Here is a 21,976-nt window from a genome sequence, read left to right as displayed (position 1 = left end):
AACCATAGAGGTCAGAGATGGAATGAGTCAACAAGGCCACTGCAGAATTGCTCTCGATGATAGACTTCCTTTCCTCTTCCCAGTTGCGCAGCCTCAGCCTTGTTAACATCACCCTTCTTCTCCTCTGCAGATCCAGACTTTTGGAAATAACCTCTCTGTGTCTCTGACTCCTCAGCTGTCCACAAGGAAATATAATGAACTAATGAACTAACTGAGGATTTTTACTTCCATAGAACATGCTTGCTTGCTCAGCTGATCCCCCAAATCAATGCCATTTGAGGTCACTTGTCACCCAATGGCTTTCTTAAATACCTTGTTGGGTCAAGTGCCCAAATACCCTGACACAATGTAGAGGGGGCAACAAATAATTGTGGTCAGATGAAACTGGGGATAGGCTAACGAATAGGAACCAGAGTGGTGAGAGGGGAGAAGAAGTGAATGAAACAAAACCATAACATAAAAGTGTCAAAATAGCTATTATTCCTAAATCTGAGTTACATTTTCAAGACTTGCACAAGATTGCTTAAGTGTGCTTTATGACTTACTTTTAAATGAGTGAAAATGCCAGTAGAGGGTACACTTTCTGATTAAACATTGTTTTGATTCCCATAGGAACATTCCCGCTAGAAATCTGGCAATTCTTTCACATTCCGATGAGTGCAAGGTCCGAGGAATCACACACTTGCAATGTAAAGCTAACGTGCCCTGGGTTAAAAACACTGGAATTGCCTCCGAGCTGACAAGTTTATATGGAGAGCAGTCTCCCTCTAACCTTTTGCAGCTCCCAACAAAAGATTGGCAAAACTCTAATCTTCTTTAGCTGCAGTCCCTGAACTATGATGTCTAGGAGAAGGCATTATGTGTGTAGAGACGCATGAGAAAAGATGTGACCATATATCATGTATGAGGGACTGAAATTGCCAACTAATCTAGCTCACAGAGATAATTCTGTCCTATTTGCTTTATCTGTGTTTGTATTTTACAGCTTTACCCAGAACATTTGCTCATCCTGTAGGAAAAAAACCCACACGGATACGGAATAAAAGACCTTGCTTAATGGGTTATAATAAATGTAGAGCTTATTTACTATTACTTTTATACCACATTGCTTTCACTGCTCACTTAGCCAAACACAAATGCAATTTTGTTTGGGAAAAGATATTTGAAGAGGATGTTTAGAAATGGAGCACAGTTTCCCCAAAGGGTTGTAGAAAACGATCTCCTAGTACAAATGAAACAGAGTTGACTAGTTACTAATAGGCTGTTTATTACTGTAACAGAGCACTTTCCAAAGCATGGGACAGATGAAAAGGACTTGCCAGATGGTTGCAGGCAGACTTGGTCTCTGTTTTCACTTTTAAAACAAGTACTCTAGCCGTTATTGTTTTTCCTGACCCAAGAATAATTGATGCAGAGTTTGCAAATGAGCTCTGGCACATGATCTACCCCATTCACTTCAGTTGGGGATAACTGAGAGGCCAAACATAGAATGATAGGACAGAAACGGACCTTGAGAGGTCATTAAGTCCAGTCCCCTGCACTCAGCTCAGCACCGAACACCATCTAGATCATCCCTGATTACAACACTCCTTCTAATACACCCCAGAATGATGTTTCTTTTTTTTTCTTTTTTTGCAACAGTATAACACTACTGACTCATATTTAGCTTGTGGTCCAATATGATGCCCCAGAGCCCGTTCCATGGTACTCTCCTAGGCACTCATTTCCCATGTTGTACATGTGTAACTGATTGTTCCTTCCCAACTGGAGTACTTTGCATTTGTCCTTACTGAATTTCATACTGTTGGTCTCAATCCAGTTTTCCAGTTTGTCCAGGTCATTTTGAGTTTTAATCCTGTCCTCCAAAGCATTTTCAACCCCTCCCAGTTTGGTGTTGTCTGCAGACTGTATATATGCACTCTCTCTGCCATTAGCTAAATAGTTGATGAAGATATTAAACAGAACTGGACTCAGAAATGGTACCTGCAGAACGCCATTTGTTATTCCCCTCCAGCACGACTGTGAACAATTGAAAACTATTCTTCGGCTATGTCTATATTATGTGTTTTGTTGAAAGAGGAAAAGCAAATGAAGTGCTGATTAGCATTTTCTCGTGCTTCATTTGCATAATCTATTCTGATCCAGTTTTGCGCAAGAGGTTTTTGCACAAAAACATGAACATAAGAACATAAGAACGGCCGTACTGGGTCAGACCAAGGGTCCTTCTAGCCCAGTATCCTGTCTACCGACAGTGGCCTGCCCCAGAGAGGGTGGACCGAAGACAATGATCAAGCGATTTGTCTCCTGCCATCTCTCTCCAGCCTCTGACAAACAGAGGCCAAGGACACCATTTTATCCCCTGGCTAATAGCCTTTTATGGACCTAACCTCCATGAAATTATCTAGCTTCTCTTTAAACTCTATTATAGTCCTAGCCTTCACTGCCTCCTCTGGCAAGGAGTTCCACAGGTTGACTACATGCTGTATGAAGAAGAACTTTCTTTTATTCGTTTTAAACCTGCTACCCATTAATTTCATTTGGTGAACTCTAGTTCTTCTACTTAGGGAACTAATAAATAACTTTTCTTTATCGGCCCTCTCCACACCACTCATGATTTTATAGACCTCTATCATATCCCCCCTCAGTCTCCTTTTTCCTAAACTGAAAAGTCCCAGTCGCTTTAACCTCTCCTCATATGGGACCCGTTCCAAACCCCTAATCATTATAGTTGCCCTTTTCTGAACCCTTTCCAAGGCCAAAATATCTTTTTTGAGGTGAGGAGACCACATCTGTACACAGTATTCCAGATGTGGGCGTACCATAGTTTTATACAGGGGCAGTAAGATATTCTGGGTCTTATTTTCTATCCCTTTCCTAATAATTCCTAGCATCCTATTTGCCTTTTTGACTGCCGCTGCACACTGCGTGGAAATTTTCAGAGAACTGTCCACGATAACTCCAAGATCCCTTTCCTGATTTGTCGTAGCCAAATTAGCCCCCATCATACTGTACGTATAGTTGGGGTTATTTTTCCCAATGTGCATTACTTTACACTTATCCACATTAAATTTCATTTGCCATTTTGCTGCCCAATCATTGAGTTTAGTGAGATCATCTTGGAGTCCCTCACAGTCTGCTTCTGTCTTGACTATCCTAAACAGTTTGGTATCATCTGCAAACTTTACTACCTCACTGCTTACCCCTTTCTCCAGATCATTTATGAATAAGTTGAAAAGGATTGGTCCCAGGACTGAGCTTTGGGGGACACCACTAGTTACCCTTCTCCAATCTGAAAATTTACCATTTATTCTTACCCTTTGTTTCCTGTCTTTTAACCAGTTCTCAATCCAAGAAAGGACCTTTCCTCTTATCCCATGGCCATGTAATTTACACAAGAGCCTTTGGTGAGGGACCTTGTCAAAGGCTTTCTGAAAATCCAAGTATACTATATCTACTGGATCCCCCTTATCCGCATGCTTGTTAACCCCTTCAAAGAACTCTAAGGGTATGTCTACACTACCACCCTAGTTCGAACTAGGGTGGTAATGTAGGCAACCGGAGTTGCAAATGAAGCCCGGGATTTGAATTTCCCGGGCTTCATTTGCATAAAGCCGGGCGCCACCATTTTTAAATGTCCGCTAGTGCGGACTCCGTGCCGTGTGTAGCCGCGCGGCACGGAGTCCGCACTAGCGGACATTTAAAAATGGTGGCGCCCGGCTTTATGCAAATGAAGCCCAGGAAATTCAAATCCCGGGCTTCATTTGCAACTCCAGTTGCCTACATTACCACCCTAGTTCGAACTAGGGTGGTAGTGTAGACATACCCTTATAGATTAGTAAGACAGGATTTCCCTTTACAGAAACCATGTTGACTTTTGTCCAACAAATTATGTTCTTCTACATGCTTCACAATTTTATTCTTTACTATTGTTTCGACTAATTTGCCCAGTACTGAAGTTAGACTTACCGGTCTGTAATTGCCAGGATCGCCTCTAGAGCCCTTTTTAAATATTGGTGTCACGTTGGCTACCTTCCAGTCATTAGGTACGGAAGCCAATTTAAAGAATAAGTTACAAACTACAGATAATAGCTCAGCAATTTCCCATTTGAGTTCTTTTAGAACCCTTGGATGAATGCCATCCGGTCCCGGAGATTTGTTAACATTAAGTTTTTCTATTTGTTCTAAAATCTCCTCTAATGACACTTCAAACATGCAGGGTGGATGTGTCCGTTTTGCGCAAAAACGGATCGCATGAGATTATACAAATGAAGCATGAGAAAATGCTAATCAGCACTTCATTTGTATTGCCTTTTTTGACAAAACATGTAGTGTAGACGTAGCCTCTGGAAACAGTTAAACAGTTGTGCCCCACCTTACATGCTCCATCAAGACTATATTTCCCTAGTTTGTTGATGAGAAAGTCATGTAAGACAGTATCAAAAACTTTATTAACATCAAGATATATCACATCTACTGCTTCCCTCCTCCTACGGGGATTTTTCTCTGTCAAAGACAGCAATCAGGTTGGTTTGACTTGATTTGTTCCTTAGAAATCCATGCTGACTGTAATGGATCACCTGAATATCGTCTAGATATTTTGCAATATGATTCCTTATTTATTTGCTCCATTATTTTTCCTGGCACAGAAATTAAGCTGACTGGTCTGTAATTCCCTGGTTTGTCCTAATTTCCCTTTTTATAGATGGGCATTGTATTTGCCCGTTTCCAGGCTTCTGGAATCCCTCCCAACTTCCATGACTTTTCAAAGATAATCACTAACGACTCAGATATTCAGATACTTGTCATCAGTGTGTTCCTGCGGGAGGGAAGGGCATGAGAAATTAGTTGGGAGGTGACATGCAAGAACTCCAGCAGCAACTCAATCCCTTTGCATAGCCCACTGAACTCCACGTCACACAGAAAGCATCCAGATAAGTCTATATTCCACAAGCTGGATAAAACAACCTGAGATCTGAATGAACAGCCCTTCCTGAGCATTAGACCCCTCTATCCCCCACACCTCCTTTCTTGGATATTGCTGAACAATCCTGATGCTCTCTCAGTGTAGCTGGGAAAGTGAAACACTCAGGCCATGTCTACACTATGCAGAAAATCAGTGCTGCTGCGGTTGATCTTCCAGGGTTCCATTTAGCTGGTCTAGTGAAGACCCACTAAAGCAAACTCAGAGATTTCCCCCATTGGTGCCAGTACTCCTGTTCCTCACAAGGAGTAAGGGAAGCCGACGGAAGCGTTGGCTCCTGTCGACCTCCCACTGTGTGGACGGTGAGGAAACCCAATTTAAGATCGACTCCAGTTGCATCTCTAAAGTTGACCTTCTGCTCCAGGCCTCACTGACACTGAGGGCAAAGAGCAAGGGTCAGGACCTCATTGAAATAGAAAAGGCCAAGCAAGAGATCCATCCCCCGTGGTTCACTCCCGGCATCTAGCAATCAGAGGCTATGGACAACCAGAGCATGGGGTTGCATCCCTGACCATCTTGACCAACAGCCATTGGTGAACCTATCCTCCATGAACTTCTCTAGCTCTTTTTTTTCCAGCTACGGTTTTAGCTTTCACAACATCCCCTGGCAACAACTTCCACCGGTTGACCAGAGGTTTTCGGAAGCAATACTTCCTCATGATTCTTGTATGCCTGCTGCCTATTCATGGCAATGGATGGTTCCCGGTTCTCATGTTCTGGAAAGGGGAAAATAACACTTCCTTATTCCTTTTTGCCACACCAGTGATGATCATCCCCCTTAGTTGTCTCCAACCTGAGAAGACCCAGTCTTTGTAACGGCTTCTCATTCAGAAGCTATTCCCTATCCCTAATCATTGCTGCTGCCTTTTGCTGTGCCTTTTGCATTTCTAATATCTCTTTTTTTTAGATGGAGCATTCAGAATGGTGCATAGTATTCAAGATGCAGGCACAGCAGGGATTTCGGTAATGGCATTATGATATTTTCTGTCTTATTATATGTCCCTTGCCTAATGGTTTCTAACATTCTGTTTGCTTTTTGACTGCCACTACACATTGAACGGATGTTTCCAGGGAACTGTCCACAATGACTCCAAGATGTCTTTCATGAGTGCCAACTGCTAATTTAGACCCCATCATTTTATGTGTAGTTGAGAATCTGCTTTTCATTATGCATCATTTTGCCTTTATCCTCAGTGAATTGCAATCTGCCCTTTTGTCGCCAGCCTCCCATTTTTGTAAGACCCCTTTGTCACTCTTCACAGTCTTCTTTGGACGTAACTATCTTGAGTAATTTTGCTACCTCGCTGATGACGCCTTTTTCCAGATCATTAAAGAATACAGCCTCTGCACACTTAACGCTCTAGCAACGTTCCTGAAAAATGCTACACACTCAGTGAAACAGTGTTAAGCAAATCCAATTTCCCCATCAAAATGAATGGAAATAGGGGGGTTACGTTCCACAGAATTTTTTTTCAACAGACAAAAGGCAGTATGTACACATAGGGTATATCTAGACTATGCTGTATTTTTGAAAGAGGGTCTTATGATCTCACTTTTGAAAGCTGGTCTTTTGAAAGTGAAAGTAGTCTGGACGTGTTTTTTTCGGAAAAAAAACCGCTTTGCTGAAAAACTGCTCTTCCTTAAAAAATGAGGTTTACGCGATTTTTCGAAAAAGGGGGTTTTTTTCGAAGAAAAAGTGTCGAGACAACTTTCACTTTCAAAAGACCCGCTTTCAAAAGTGAGATCAGAAGAAGATAAGCAAATTCCTGTGGAATTTGCATATCCTGCGGAATTTGCATACCTCTTTCAAAAATACAGCGTAGTCTAGACATAGCCATACAGTATACGTTTTAAACATTTTTAAACAATGGAATACTGTATACAGCAATGGTGATCTTGAAGCTTGGATAAGGGGGTGGAGTCAAAGGATAGACTATTTCCCAGGGACTCTCTTGCTACTAAATGATGAACTAGCACTAGGCTGAGTCCTTAAGGGTTAACGTTGTTAAGTAGCCTCACACGCCAGAGTCAGCAGGAAAGACAATAGGTGCATGGCAGTGGCTGCAAACACTTCCCTGAAGAAACTGAACATGAAGATTCATCTACACCAGTGGTCCCCAACGTGGTGCCCGCGGGTGCCATGGCACCCGCCGTGCCATTTCTGTGTGCCCGCTGAGTGATCAGGGCCTGCCCCGCCCCCGGGCGCATGGCATATGGGCAGTGACGGCCCCTAGGCGTGCAGCGTATGAGCAGCTCCGCCCCTGGGTGCACAGTGCAATGGCGGTGCCTGTCCTGGGCATGTGGTGCATGGGCTGTTCCGGCCCCGGACGCATAGTGTCTGCGTGGCCCCGCCCCTGGATGTGCAACACAGGAGTGGCGCTGGCCCCGGGAGAATGGCATATGGGCAGCCCCACCCCTGGGCATGCGGCACAGGAGCGGCACCAGCCCCGGGAGTGTGGAGCATGGGTGGCACCGGTCACGCGGCGTATGGGTGGCCTCCCCCCTGGGCGCGTGCACAGCCCCACCCCCAGGTGCCCGGCGAGTGAGTGGCCCCGCCCCCAGGCGCCCAGCAACCCTAAAAGGTTGGGGACCACTGATCTACACTATCTCATTGGAGTGAATTACTCTCCTCTGGATGGTGCATACACGGCTGCACAGTGCCAAGTGTGTGTGTGAAAGAGACAGAGGCATACTGAGATGTGCATTGCCCCTTTAAATACAGTGGCCCCACTTGAAGAACCCAGCCTTGTAAGTAGATCCCTCACTTTGTGGAGATGTGGTACGCAGTGGGAGGCTCGATCGGGGGAAGGAGAGAAGAGGGCACATCCTGAGATTTCTCCCTCTTCCCCCTCCTTGCCCAGTAAGCAAGATGCTCCTGGCAGTAGCTTCAAGGCAGAGGGCAGAAGTAGCATGGTGGTGAGTGGGGGAGGAGCAGATGAACTACAGCTGCCCAGACGCAGACCTTACAAGGAAAGGAGGGGAGATAATGAGAGGCTGCCACCTTGCCCTGGTTCCAAACCTGTATAAGGACAAGCTGCTTTTTCAGAAAATGCTCCAAGTAGCGGACAAAGCAGGCTGCCAAATGCCATGGTAAGGGAGCATTGCATAACTTTAACTGAGCATGTGCTCTAATAGATATGCTACAGCAATGAACTAACGTGAACCAGGACAACATCAGGGGCACGTCTAGACTAAGGGTTGTTGTTTTTTTCCAAAAGGAGATATGCAAATGTGGTGCTAATTTGCATATCTTCTTCCGATCGCATTTACGAATGCGAGTCTTTTGAAAGTGAAAGTAGTCTGGATGCTGGGTTTTTTGGGGAAAAAACCCTTTTTCGAAAAACCGGCTAAACCTCCTTTTTTAAGGAAGAGCATTTTTTTTTCGAAAAGGGTTGTTTTTTTTTTTTTCAAGAAAAAAACCTGTCCAGACTACTTTCACTTTCGAAAGACCCGGGTTCGAAAATGTGCTCAGAAGAAGATATGCAAATTAGCACCGAATTTGCATATCTCCTTTAGGAAAAAAAAAGCAGGCTTGACATGCCCTAAGTGAGGAGTTACTTTATGCCGAACAAAACTAGTCCTAGTACAAACCCCAGTGGAACACCACTATTTGCCTCTCAAACTGACCATTTATTCCTACCTTTTGTTAATGATCTTTATCCAGTTCCTGGTCCATGAATGGACCTTCCCTCTTATGCCATGAAAGCTTACTTTACTTAAGAGCCTTGGTGAGGGACCCCATAAAAATCTTTCTGCATGTCCAAGTACACCGTATCCACTGGATCACTCTTGTCCACATGTTTGTCAACAAACTCAAAGAATTCTAGTAGATTGGCGAGATATGATTTTCCTGTACAAAGCCCGTGTTGTCTTTTCCTCCAACAAATTGTAGGTGTCTGACCATTCTGATTTTTATCAGAGTTTCATCCAATTTGCCTAGTTCAACCCATAATTACCCAGATTGCCTCTAGAGCCTTTTTAAAAAATAATACTATCCTCCAGTCTTTTGATACGGGGACTGATTTAAGTGATAGCCACATATCACATAGGTTTCAGCTGAATTATGGTGCAAAAGTACAGCCAAATAATGGTGAATTAGCCCCAATATCTTTTTACTCTGTTACACAAGTATATTTGATAAGGGAAATGGCTAAGGGACTACAAGGATTTCCACGGTGCTTGTTTCAATGCATCAATTTTACGAGAAGAGTCATGCTTTCCAAAAAGGAACATTTACCTTGCCACTGTAAAAACACCTCCTTCTCTTAGGTTACCTTTGAACGTAGCACAAGGTCTTGATGTAAAGAGAATAACCTGATCAGGAAAATACTTTCTTTCTAGAATACTATGCTGCAGTGGTATTTAAAAGTAATGCAAGCTCCAGAGGCAGGCCTGCAAAATTCAAACAGCATGTAAAAACAAATAAAAGTATCCACAAATAGCAGACCAGCAGCTTTTGCCAGGCCAGAGGCCAACCCTGTCTTCATAACAGGAAGGTTGGTTCATGGATAGCATTGGAGATCTAAACCGAAGTCTTAGTGCCACATGATTAGGAAACACCTCTTACTGTTACTCTTAAATAGAAAGATTCATGCAGTCTGGTCTAACAGTTGAACTGTAAGATGGACTGTAAGATAGATAGAAAGCTGGCTAGACTGTCGGGCCAAATGGGCAGTGATCAACAGCTCGATGTCTGGTTGGTGGTCGGTTTCTAGCAGAGTGCCCCAAGGAATCGTTCTCAGGCTGACCCTTAAACATCTTTATTAATTGCCTGGATGAGGGGATGGATTGCACCTTTTGTGGATGACACTAAGCTTGGGGAACAGGTAGATACATTGGAGGGCAGGGATAGGGTCCAGAGTGACTTAAACAGATAAGAGGATTGGGCCAAAAGAAATCTGATGAGGTTCAACAAGGACAAGTGTCGAGTCCTGCCCTTGGGATGGAAGAATCCCAAGCATAGTTACAGGCTGGGGACCGCCTGACTAAGTAGCAGCTGGGCAGAAAAGGACCTGGGGATTATAGTGGATGAGAAGCTGGATATGAGTCAACAGTGTGCCCTTGTAGGCAAGAAGGCGAATGGCATAGTAGGGTGCATTAGGAGGAGCACTGCCAGCAGATCTAAGGAAGTGATTATTCCCCTTTATTCAGCTCTGGTGAGGCCACATCTGGAGTACTGTGTCCAGTTCTGGGTCCCCCACCAGAGAAAGGATGTGGACGCATTGGAGAGGGTCCAGCGGAGGGCAACAAAAATGATTAGGGGGCTGGAGCACATGACCTATGAGGAGAGGCTGAGGGATTTGGGCTTATTTAGTCTGCAGAAGCGAAGAGCGAGGGGGGATTTGATAGCAGCCTTCAATTTCATGAAGGGAGGTTTTAAAGAGATTGGAGAGAGGCTGTTCTCAGTAGTGATGGATGGCAGAACAAGGAGCGATGGTCTCAAGTTACCGTGGGAGAGATCTAGGTTGGATATTAGGAAAAACTGTTTCACTAGGAGGGTGTTGAAGCACTGGGATGGGTTCCCTAGGTAGGTGGTGGAATCTCCATCCCTAGAGGTGTTTAAGTCTTGGCTTGACAAAGCCCCGGCTAGATTGATTAAGTTGGGATTGGTCCTGCTTTTGGGGAGGGGCTGGACTTGATGACTCCTGAGGTCTCTTCCAGCCCTAGGATTCTATGATTCTTTGATTCTATGGAGAGTTGCTATTGACCACATGCCTACACAACATGAAATGTCCCCCTCTAGTGGCTGGTCTGCATTGGGGATAGCAGTCTACTGATGGTACTAGCCGATGGAGCTATTCCATTAGCTCAAGTGGTAGAGGGCTGTGCTGCACTATGCATGGTTGGGAGGCAGAAGGTGGAGTCTGGTAGTGACCCCAATGTGGCATTGGTTGGCTAGGTTCTGCCTACCTAGAGACAAGCTCTGTGCTCATTTGAGCACAGTAGAGTGATTCTAGATTTATGCCCATTTAAATAAGAGGAGAGACGAGCCCACACATTGTTTCAGGCTAAGAGCTAATACATGATTGCAAATGTTGCAGAGTTGATGTACAGGATCTGCAGTAAGCAATTAATTTATCGTGGATATGAGGGAAATTTTTCAAAAGATAATTACAGGCAGGGAGTTATTTTGGGAAACCTTTTACAATTGGAATACAGTGTCAGATTGGTTTCTGTCCTCATTTTTTTAACAGTAAAAGGGTTACAGCATCCAGTACTTATGGAAATATCTCCCACTGGTGCCTCAGGCCTGTCATGAAATGTGCTACAGTCTATCCAAGAGACTCATAAAGTTTTACTCTTGCTTTGCACAAGAACAATAACAAGGCTATGAAAAGAAACATCCCACCGAACTTTAACCATTAGCTGATGCAATAAATAAGTTTGGCTATGGTACCAATCTCCTTCGATTTACTTCATTAACCAATGAACTAATTAGATCTTATCTTCTAAAAATACTTCCTTGAAAGTCTAATTTGGCTGATAATAGATTCGGTCTTGAAATTTTAGTGCTTCTGCCACCCATTTAGTGTGGGATGAGACGTTTATATAGATGACAATGCTAAATCTGGAGATAGAGCAGTGGGTACTAAATAAACAGATAAACAAATAAATAAATAACAAGTTTTGGAAGGCAACTAAAGCTTAAAATCTTGATCCAACTTCTATCTGTTCAGATTTATTGCGGACACTTTTTCCCAGGGCAGATAATCACATAACTTCCTGCTGCAAGTTTTCTTGCTGCTTCTTTGGAACTATCTGTTACTAGCCACTGAAAGAGACATAATGCTAGGCTAGCCGGGCTGATCTGATGTGGCAAATATGATATGGCGATTGTCCTGGCAAAGTCTGCAATTGAACCCAGGTGACCTGAATGCCAGCCTAAAGCCTAGACCATAAAACTAATATTCCTCTCTTCTGTTCCTGGCAGTTGTCATTCCTGGAATGACCTAGTCATGAGAACAGCATTTTCAAGAATGGCGCCACAGAGTAGAACCAGGCTGACAGGTCAATGCCATGAGGAGGCATAGCTTTTGTGTCTGGTCTCTTCCAGAAGTGACGTGAAACACATTTTGGATGATCAGAAACCTTGTTGATTAGTTCAATGTGTCGAGTTATCTGCGCACAGACTGAATCATGAGAATACTCCATCTTGGCTACCTCATCTATAATCTACACAACATTTCTCTCTCTCTTTCTCTCTGTCTCTCTTGATGGATGTACCTTAAGCCTGGTACATATGAGAAGACTTGGTGTAGTAACCCATCTTCTCCGTGGACTCTGGCCCTTCACCATACACACCAGGGCTGGTAAGCCTGTGGCCCATGGGACATGCTGTTTACTGCTGTCCACACACAAGATTATCAGATGCGCCTGGTTTTCAACTGTATGGGTTTTTTTCCTACTGGAATTACAAAAGTCGCACACCCTTAAAGCAAGGGCATGTGAAGGGAGGTGCATGCTGATGGCAAACAACATTGTAGGAGTCGGTGTGCTCTCTCTGCATCGAAAGCACTGCTACAGTTCAATTGGCACGCCCCACAAATGCTAGGTACGGAAGTGCCGTGAGCAGAACGACACTGTTGTAATCCCCACACATCCTGGGGGTGGTTCACTGTCCCATGTCGTGGCACTTAGACCACTTACGCGGACATAGAATGAGTGAGCTCTACAGCCTTAGCTGAGCTCCAGCTGGTTTTATGGCTCATGCGATGGAGGCTCAGGCACTAAGCTCCAGAGGTCCCAGGTTTGGTGCCATCTGTCGGCATTATGCTATCTTGGTTACAACAATCTTGTGGCCCACTGATAATGGAGGGCCACTCATGCTGCCCACTTATTAGCCTGGGTTGCCCCTCACCGATACACACTGTAGTCAAATATGCTTTTTCCCTCAAGTGTCCCACAATTTAAAGCAATAAAAGGCTGTAATTTAATAGAAGTCATACCTTCTAATAAGGATATGCGACTGGATATCTTGATGAGAAATACCTTCTAGGGAATTCACCGGAGCACCCAAATCAGCTATATATCACCATGCAATATGAGGCGCAGCTTACTTGACATAGGTAAACTAGTAAATATCATGTCTCTAGTGTTTTCTTCTATTTGTCTGTATTTGAACTAAATTAGCCACATGCTGGCTAATGCACAACAGAAGAACTTTAGCCTAAGGCTTACTGTGAATTGCAATCCAAAGAAGAATAGCTTTTGCATACAGCCATCTGTGTATTCACCTCCCCAGTGAATTCTGCACCTACCTCCGTAATCAGCCATTTTATGGCTTCCTCTGTCATCCTACCAGCAGGTCCTCCTGAGCAAATTTCCTTTCGCAAGACTGTGTGATGTGTAGTCTTGATCTTTTCCCAAATATAAATCACCTCCTCAGAGAAGCTGTGAAATGGACTCTCGCTTCACTTTTATTTTTAAGGAACAACTTAGAGCTGGGGTTCCTGATCTGGGGTGGAAAGCAGTGTGGAGTCTCTCCTGCATTTTCCTGGAAGAAGGACAATTATTGCTCTCCAATTAAATTTCCTTCTCCATAGCAAGTTCTTTTGGCTGCTCTTTCATCTGCGATATGAAATCGGTGCTGGTGTTATTCCAGGTTAATTAAATTGTAGGCCTGGATTGGTGTTAATTCCAGTAAGAGAACAACTGCAAAACTTCTTAGTTCCAGGCCCACATGTATACCTCAATACTGTGTCCCTGGAAACAAATCAAGCTGATCAATGTCTAAGGATATCTCCAAAGGAAAAAATGCCACAATGTTACCCACACAAAATACTCACTCTTTCTAAGAGCACCCACACTTACCCATTCCTAGGGCTCAGGCGTAAACCTCTCAATATAGGCACCCACCTTTATCTGTTTCTAGGTCCCAAGCGTAACCTGTCCAATATAGGCACCCACGCTAACCCCTTTGTAGGCTCAGACATAACCTTACACTTTGTGGGTTTGTGGGGTCTTTTACCAGTGAAAGAGCTTTACATGGTAATATCCTACTTCATCTCTATTTGTCAACACTCATTAAAAAAAGGGGGCACACGCCAGGAATACAGTGCTCCCCGCTCCCAGTAAAACAGATGAACTTGCCTTGATGGCCAGTCAGGATCAGGTCCTTCTAGGCGACTCCAGCTTCAGCACGGTGTGAGTGGCAGAGTGTGGAGGTCTAGCAGCTCTGATCTTAGAGCTGTGTCCTGGAGGTGGTTCCCCAAAGAACTTCCTTTTGGACCCCTGTTTATAAAAAGAAACCTGAGTCTTGCTTAGCTCTACCGTAACGGATTATTTTAGTATAATTTTATTAACCAATCACAACCGATAGTAACAGAACTACCTAAGCAATCAGTTCCCACCACCTTAGTTGATTCGCACCTAGCAAAATTAATTATACAGTTGACAGAAACAATTAAAAAACAGACAGAGATCACACAGATAAACAATAGGAAAGTGAGGACAATAATCATAGAGTGAAGATTCCACAATCTCAAGTATTGATAACCAGTTTCTTGCCAGACAAAATGCTGGTAAATTTTCTCTACCCATCTTTACATCTATTGCTTTATCTGATGGTAGTGGGTGCAATTAGGACAGGAACTCTGTCTTAACAGCTTGGTATGATGCTATTTTAATGCAGTTCAGATAGACTGTGTGACTTCAAGCTTTATGACTACATGACTCCCATCTTTACAGCTAATGGCTGCTGCTCTTCAGTCTAGTTGCAGAGGAAGGCTTTAGGCCTTTCATTATGGTTCCAGGCCTACCAATATGGCTACAGAAAAACCATATTGTTACAACAACACGTGTGAAATGTGTCACCATATCACAACAGACAGTACAGTCTGGGGCCCTAAGGGTATGACAGAGGCATGTAAAATAGGCTACCCAACATAGTCAATGAAGTGGGGATTTAAATATTCCCGGATTAAAATAAAAATGGACGCCGCGTTGTGCCGGCTCAGCTGATTGTCGGCATAGCATGCGAGTCGAGGCGCAGATCTGTCAACAAGGGAAGCCTTTGTTGACCACTCTCTTATCCCTCGTGGCTCCCTTAAATCCCCGTTTCATTGACTATGTTGGGTAGCCTATTTTACATCCCTCTGTCGGCAGAGGCATGTAATCTAGACGTACCCTATGATATCCACTCTACCTCCTTCAACTTGAATTGCTTGTGCCTTGGAGCCCAGCCCAGTGTCTTCAGAGGTCAATGAAGTCTTTGGATCAATCCCTCTTGTGGAATGCTTTAAATCCTACACTAAAAGAAAGTTTGTTCCATTGGTTAAGGTAATAGTCTAGAGACGACTTAAGAAACCCAGATTCCATTCCCTGGTCTATCACAAAGTTACATAAGTGCTCATCAACTACAATGATGGGGACAAAGTAGAAGAATCTTATAAGAATAGCCACACTTTCAGTATTTTCAGTGGCTATTCTTGTGACGTTCTGTCGACAGAACTCAGTGGTAGTATAGACGCAGGTATAGTTTTGTCGACAAAAGTCCACTTTTGTCGACAGAACTCAGTAGTCTAGACACACCCATGGAGTGGAAAATGGACCTGAGGCAGTAATGGTGGAAGCCATCCAGCTGTTTGACGTGGCGTCAGTAGAGCCACCAAGTCTCGCAACCCTAGAGGAGTGAGGTGAAGACAACAGCGCAACATATTTTTACCACAGTTCTGAAGTAGACTCCATGCTCCCTCCACAGTCTGAGGAGGAGCCCATCACGTGCCCAGCTGGCCTTTGCCAGGAATGGAGTCTAATGTGGTGGTGCTGGAAAGTATGCAGAATTCCTGACCAAGCTGAGGGATGTACTGGTTAATTGCAATGCTGGCATCATGGTGTTCATTGTGGAGGTGGCCTGGTGTTGGCTGTTACATGGCCTCTGTCTTTTTGAAACCACAGCATTTTGAGGTATATGCAAAACAGTCCACAACTAAGTTGAGTGTCCTCTAGCATGTGTGCAATGAGGACATTGTCATCAGTGAACCAGAGCTCTCTTGGTGAAGGTCCTGAACCGCTGGACCTTGAATAGACCCCATCTAATCTAACCTGGATGTGTACACCTTGGTCCAAGTGCTGGAATGCACATAGGAACTGGGCTGACAATGGCAGAGAGAACTGGATCTATTACACATATTTGCTTGGTGTCCTTAGTGCCAAGGTAGACTTGTGATGCGTCACCTCACCCAGCACCCTGGCCATCATGAAATACGCAGTTGTTAGCAGTCATCATCTCTGGGCAACCAAATTTCTGAACGAGTTTCCATAGTCTCTTGTGATTCACTGTGTGGAAGGCCTTGTGATTTACTGTGTGGAAGGCCTGCTCGACAAACACAATGTAGAAATCTTTGCTCAGTTGACAAGTCTTTTTTCGTATTTGTTGGGCTGCAGAGATTGTGTCCATGTTGCCCCAAAGAACTCAAAAGCCACACATACACTGAGTCCACTGGGCGACAGATGGGCGGCTAATGAATACTACAATAACGATACCAATGAACTATGTCATTAAGGACAGATAATAATGTCCATGCATTCACTGTTATTAAACTAGTTATATCAGGTGAAGGTAACTGAGGCCTCTCTGGTCATAACATGAAGGTCTATTTAGAAAAGGAAAAATTACCTTTTCTCTCAGAGGACAGACTACAGAGGGAGGACCTCATTTCTTGGGTACCCTCACTCAATGAGGGTGCTTGTTATGAATGATGGGGAAGTTGACTACTAGCCTCCCAGAAGATGGTCCCTTCACCCATCACTTCATGTGGGGGTCGTTCATGGTATGATGGGTGTGCTAGTCAGGACAGCTAGTCTATTGTTAGGATCATATTACATTGTTCTACTCTGAGGGTACGTCTAGACTACGTGGCTCTGTCGACGGAGCCATGTAGATTTGTTGTTTTGGCAAAGGCAAATGAAGCCACGATTTAAATGATAGCGGCTTCATTTACATTTACATGGCTGCCGCGCTGAGCCGACAAACAGCTGATCAGCTGTTTGTCCGCTCAGCGCGCTAGTCTGGATGCTCCCCTGCCGACATCAAAGCCCTTTGTCGGCAGCCCCGGTAAACCTCGTCCAATGAGGAATAATGCGGCTGCCGACAAAGGGCTTTGATGTCGGCAGGGGAGCATCCAGACTAGCGCGCTGAGCGGACAAACAGCTGATCAGCTGTTTGTCGGCTCAGCGCGGCAGCCATGTAAATGTAAATGAAGCCGCGATTATTTAAATCGTGGCTTCATTTGCCTTTGCCTATGTGTCTAATCTACATGCCTCTGCCGACAGAGGCATGTAGTCTAGACACAGCCTGAGAGTATTCACAATGACTATCCAGTCTTGAGATACTTGCTCAGGCCCTACTTGGGCTGTGTCTACACTGGGAAGGTTTGGTGACAAAAGTGCTCTTGACATGCAAAAGTCAACAAAAGTGAGAGCTGGTTACGCCATTTTTTTCTGACTCCCATTATTAACATTTCATGGCCACCTTGCTAGCACCTGGTCAACACACAGAGCAAAGCAATGTGGGTAAGCATCCCACAGGGTAGCGTTGTGGGAAAGCAGAGTTGATCCCTGCACTTCTGGGGAGTCCTTCCTAGCTCTGTGAGCTCTTCCTGCTGAGGAATGTCAAAGAAGCACAGCCATCTCACCAGCCCTCCTTCCACAGCATCAGTCTGCCCGCTGCTGTCTTTCTAGTGTCAGGCAGAACAGGAACATTCCAATGATTTGCTCTTTGTTTGTTCTCCAAAGGGAGCAGCTCACTCAGCTGTCAGAGACTTCCTGGAGCTTTGAAGGGTGGGGAGGGATTGCATGCCTGCAGGGCAGCAGAGATCACAAAACACTGAGCACAGCCATAAGGGCAGGCATTGTGGGATACTGGTGGAAGCCATTTCTCTTGACAACAAACAGCAGAGTTTACACTGGCTCTTTGTCCACAATAAAGGGAGGGGAAAAGACAAAAGTCTTTCACAGAGGTGGAAGTTTTTTGCCACGAAAATTGGGTGTTTTCCTGAAAAAAGTCACACTGCAGTGTAAACCCTCTCACTGTTTTGTCGTCAAAAGGCAGTTTTTATCAACAATATGTGCCAGTGTAGACAAGGCCATAGAGTCTTTGATTTAAGTCTTGGGTGCAGCAGGGTGAGTGTTGCCCTACTAAATTAAATTGGCATTAGTCTGATTAAGGACCAAATGAAAACAGACTCGTGATTTTGCCATTAATTTTTAATACCTTGCCTTTCTTCCGGTATATCTATTTACACAACACTGAAGATTCTGACATAACGTGTCACCATTTTGTTCCACTCTGATCAACAAAGTCAGCTTCATGCTCATAATTATGCTCTTCCATAGATATTTATCTATAGACCTGAAAAAAAACTCCTCCAGGGTGATCAGTATCTCTCTCCCCATTTTACAGAGGGGAAGGCTGAGGCCCAGAGCCAGGCCCAAATTCATCCAGCTGCAGACCTGAAAATAAAAACCTAGTCTCCCAAGTCCCCATCTACTTCTCATTCCACTTGACCAGGCTACTTGTAACGAACACTCCGATTTTCTTTTATTGTTGTCAGACATATAGTCAGCCTGGCCTATGGAGGTGTGCTAGAGTGTGATTTTTGCCTCCCCCAGATTGCCAAGTCAAAGTAATGTCAAGGGGAAGATGAGTTTAGATTCAGGAGGCAGTGACAGGTTTCTCTGATTTGTCCCTAGGATATCAGATCCTCACCAGGGTTGCTCATGCTGTCCTTGTGCCCTGCACTCTGTCCTGCACCCTGGGTAGTAAAAGTCTTTATGTTTGGCAGGTCAGTTAAAAAATAACTATCCCCCTGTTTGTTTTATGGGCAACTTCATTAACGAGAAACAGCATGGACTGAAATACAGGGCTGTAAAACCCACGTTCAGTTGGCAGTGTAATGCCATTCGAGTAATTAGTCCACTTACACGCTTTAATGTGGTCTCCTGGTTTCCAAAGTGCACAAATGCTTTTTAAAGCCAGTTCCAAAAGATTTGGTTTGCATTGCACTGCGGGTGTGAGAATCAGAAAGCAGAGCACACATCAATGCTTTACAGGTATAATGCCGAAGGAGCAGCCCTGACTGTTGCATGAGCCAAGGTGGGAAACATTTTTGGCACCCTCTACTCAAGCCAAAATTTAAAGAAACGAAAATGCTGGCCAGTCAGTAGAGCAAAAATGAATGGCAGGTCAGGGAGAGTGGAGAAAACAAACAAAGGAGCTCATTTACACTGGCTGAGGATTTGGTCTTTGAAGCACTTTTCACTCAGATATCTCAAACCACAGCAAAAGTGGTTGATTATTGCTCTCCATGGGGTGTTGCATAATCCTAGGGTTGGAAGAGACCTTAGGAGGTCATCGAGTCCAACCCCCTGCCCAAAGCAGGAAAAAAAAGAGGGACCAAGGTGAAGAGACATCTCCAGGGTGCTGGGTCCATGGTCCTGCAGTGAAAACAGTAGCAGAACCAAGAGTAGAAACTATTCCTGTCCACACGGGGCTGCATCCCATTTACATTGGAAAATGAAAGACTCCAGTTCAAGTAGAGATAGTGGCATTTCCATGGTGAATCACTGAACACTGGAATAGCAAAGCAATTAGAAATGCACGATCCTTACACGGTTCTTCATTTGGGTTCAGTTTTGTTACCCGCAAAATTTCCTTATCTCTTCCACACTTCAGAGACACACAACTTCTCCCAATTCCTAGGGCTCAAGGTGCAACCCTGTTAATTTAAACACCCACCCGTACCCAGTTCCTAGGGCTCAGGGCGTAACTTCCAGCAGGTCTGCAGGATCTTTTACTAGTGAAAGAGCTTTACACGTTAATATTTGTATTCTCTATTTATTGACAATTGCCAAGGAAGCAGAATGCACATGCTAAGCACACAGAGTCATGCTCACCAATCCTGATAAAGGCAGGCAGACTTCTCGGCTTTGTCTAGACTGGCCAGTTTTTCCGGAAAATCAGCCGCTTTTCTGTAAAAACTTGCCAGCTGTCTACACTGGCCGCTTGAATTTCCGCAAAAGCACTGACTTCCTACTGTAAGAAATCAGTGCTTTTTTGCGGAAATACTATGCTGCTCCCGTTTGGGCAAAAGTACCTTTTGCGCAAAACTTTTGTGCGAAAGGGCCAGTGTAGACAGCTGAGATTTGCTTTGCACACAAAAGCCCCGATCGCGAAAAATGGCGATCGGGACTTTTTTGTGAAAAGCGTGTCTAGATTGGCACGGATGCTTTTCCGCAAAAAGTGCTTTTGCGGAAAAGCGTCTGTAGCAATCTAGATGCTCGTTTCCGAAAATACTTTTAACGGAAAACTTTTCCGTTAAAAGCATTTCCGGAAAATCATGCCAGTCTAGACGTAGCCCTCCTTTTGGCCAGGCAAGGTCAGTCTCTCGGGATCTGAGCTGCTGCACCTCAAAAATCATGCAGAGGAGTCTTTGCAGCTTGGGTCTCAGGCTGTGTCTTGGAGGTGAATTCTTCTTCCAGGTCGTCCATCCTTTTTCTTGCTGTTCCTTTCTTCCTTTCTTCTTTCTCTTCCTCTTTCCCTTTTTTCCTCCTGGTCTCCTTCTTGGATCCCAGGTTACATAGTGAAACTTAAGTCCTGCTTAGCTAGAGCTTCACCAATTATTTTAGTATAATTTTACTAACCAATCAGAGCATACTGTAACAGAATTACCTAACCAATCATATGCCACCATCTTACGTTGATTTACATCTTGAAAAATTAATTAGACATCCAACAGAAACAATGAAAAAACAGAGATCACACAGACAATCAATAGGAAAGTGAGGACAATAATCGTAGAATGAGGATTCCACAACCTCAACTATTGATAACCAGTTTCTTGCCAGACAAAAAGCTATTAAGTTAAGTTTTCTCTACCCGTCTTGAGATCTATTTTGTTATCTGGTGACAGTAGGGGCCATTAGGACACGATTTCTTTTTCAAGAGCCTGGTGTGACACTATTTTGATGCAGTTTAGATAGACTGTGAGTTTGTGACACCAAGCTTTACAACTAATCATAGAATCATAGAATACTAGGACTGGAAGGGACCTCGAGAGGTCATCGATGGCAACTGCTCTTCAGTGTGGCTGCAAAAAAGGCTTTAGGCCTTCCATTGTGGCTACAGGACTTCCAATATGGCCACAGAAAAACCATATTATTACACTTCAGACTATCATCCTAAACCAGATGTTTCTCAAATGTTCTTACACAGTATCCAGACTGTTGGGGTGTGCAAAATTAGCATGCCATGCTATATGGGGTTCAGTTCAATTGGGACGGAGGGCACTGAACATCTGGCAGGATTTAGATTCTAAGCCTAAAGATGTCTCAAGAATTACAAACTCTTTTAGCAATTTGTAGATTTTTTTTAGGATCAGAGGAGGAAATTGCAATGGTCTCAGCTGATCACCTGCATAGCCCAAGCCATAGAATTTCTCTTTGAGATTCCTGCAGTGGAATGAATGGTTTTTCCCTTTGAAATATCTGCTCAGATGTTACAAAAATGCTATGTGAACTGAGGCGCACGTTGAAATCTACAAGGTTTGAAAGATAAATATAGTATCATGAGCTTTCATGGGCACAACCCACTTCTTCTGATGAAAGCTCATATATCCCGAAATAGCTACCCTGCATCTACACAAGCCACCCGTTATTTCAAAATATTTTTTCAAAATAACGGATGCTCTATTTTGCCATCCTGGTAAACCTCGTTGCACGAAGGGTAAGAGATGGCTCGAAATAGCATATTATTTCAAAATTTGGTGCTGTATGGATGTGCCAAATTTCAAAATAAGCTATTTCAAAATAGATTTGAGATAAGATACGCAATTTGCATAGCTCAGATTGCGTATCTTATTTTGAGTTTAGGGTTCTGTGTAGTTTACACAGAAATCTTATTTTGAGTTTAGTGGTCCTGTAGCACCCTAAGGTGCTACAGGACCACTAGTTTTTAGGCAGGTTTTTTTTAGTTACAGACTAACATGGCTACCTCTC

Source organism: Pelodiscus sinensis, chromosome 2 (assembly GCF_052426305.1).
Source record: "Pelodiscus sinensis isolate ZL-2025 chromosome 2, ASM5242630v1, whole genome shotgun sequence".
NCBI classification, from domain to species: Eukaryota; Metazoa; Chordata; order Testudines; family Trionychidae; genus Pelodiscus; species Pelodiscus sinensis.
The sequence above is the reverse complement of the archived record's forward strand: the minus strand, read 5'-3'. Positions refer to the sequence as shown.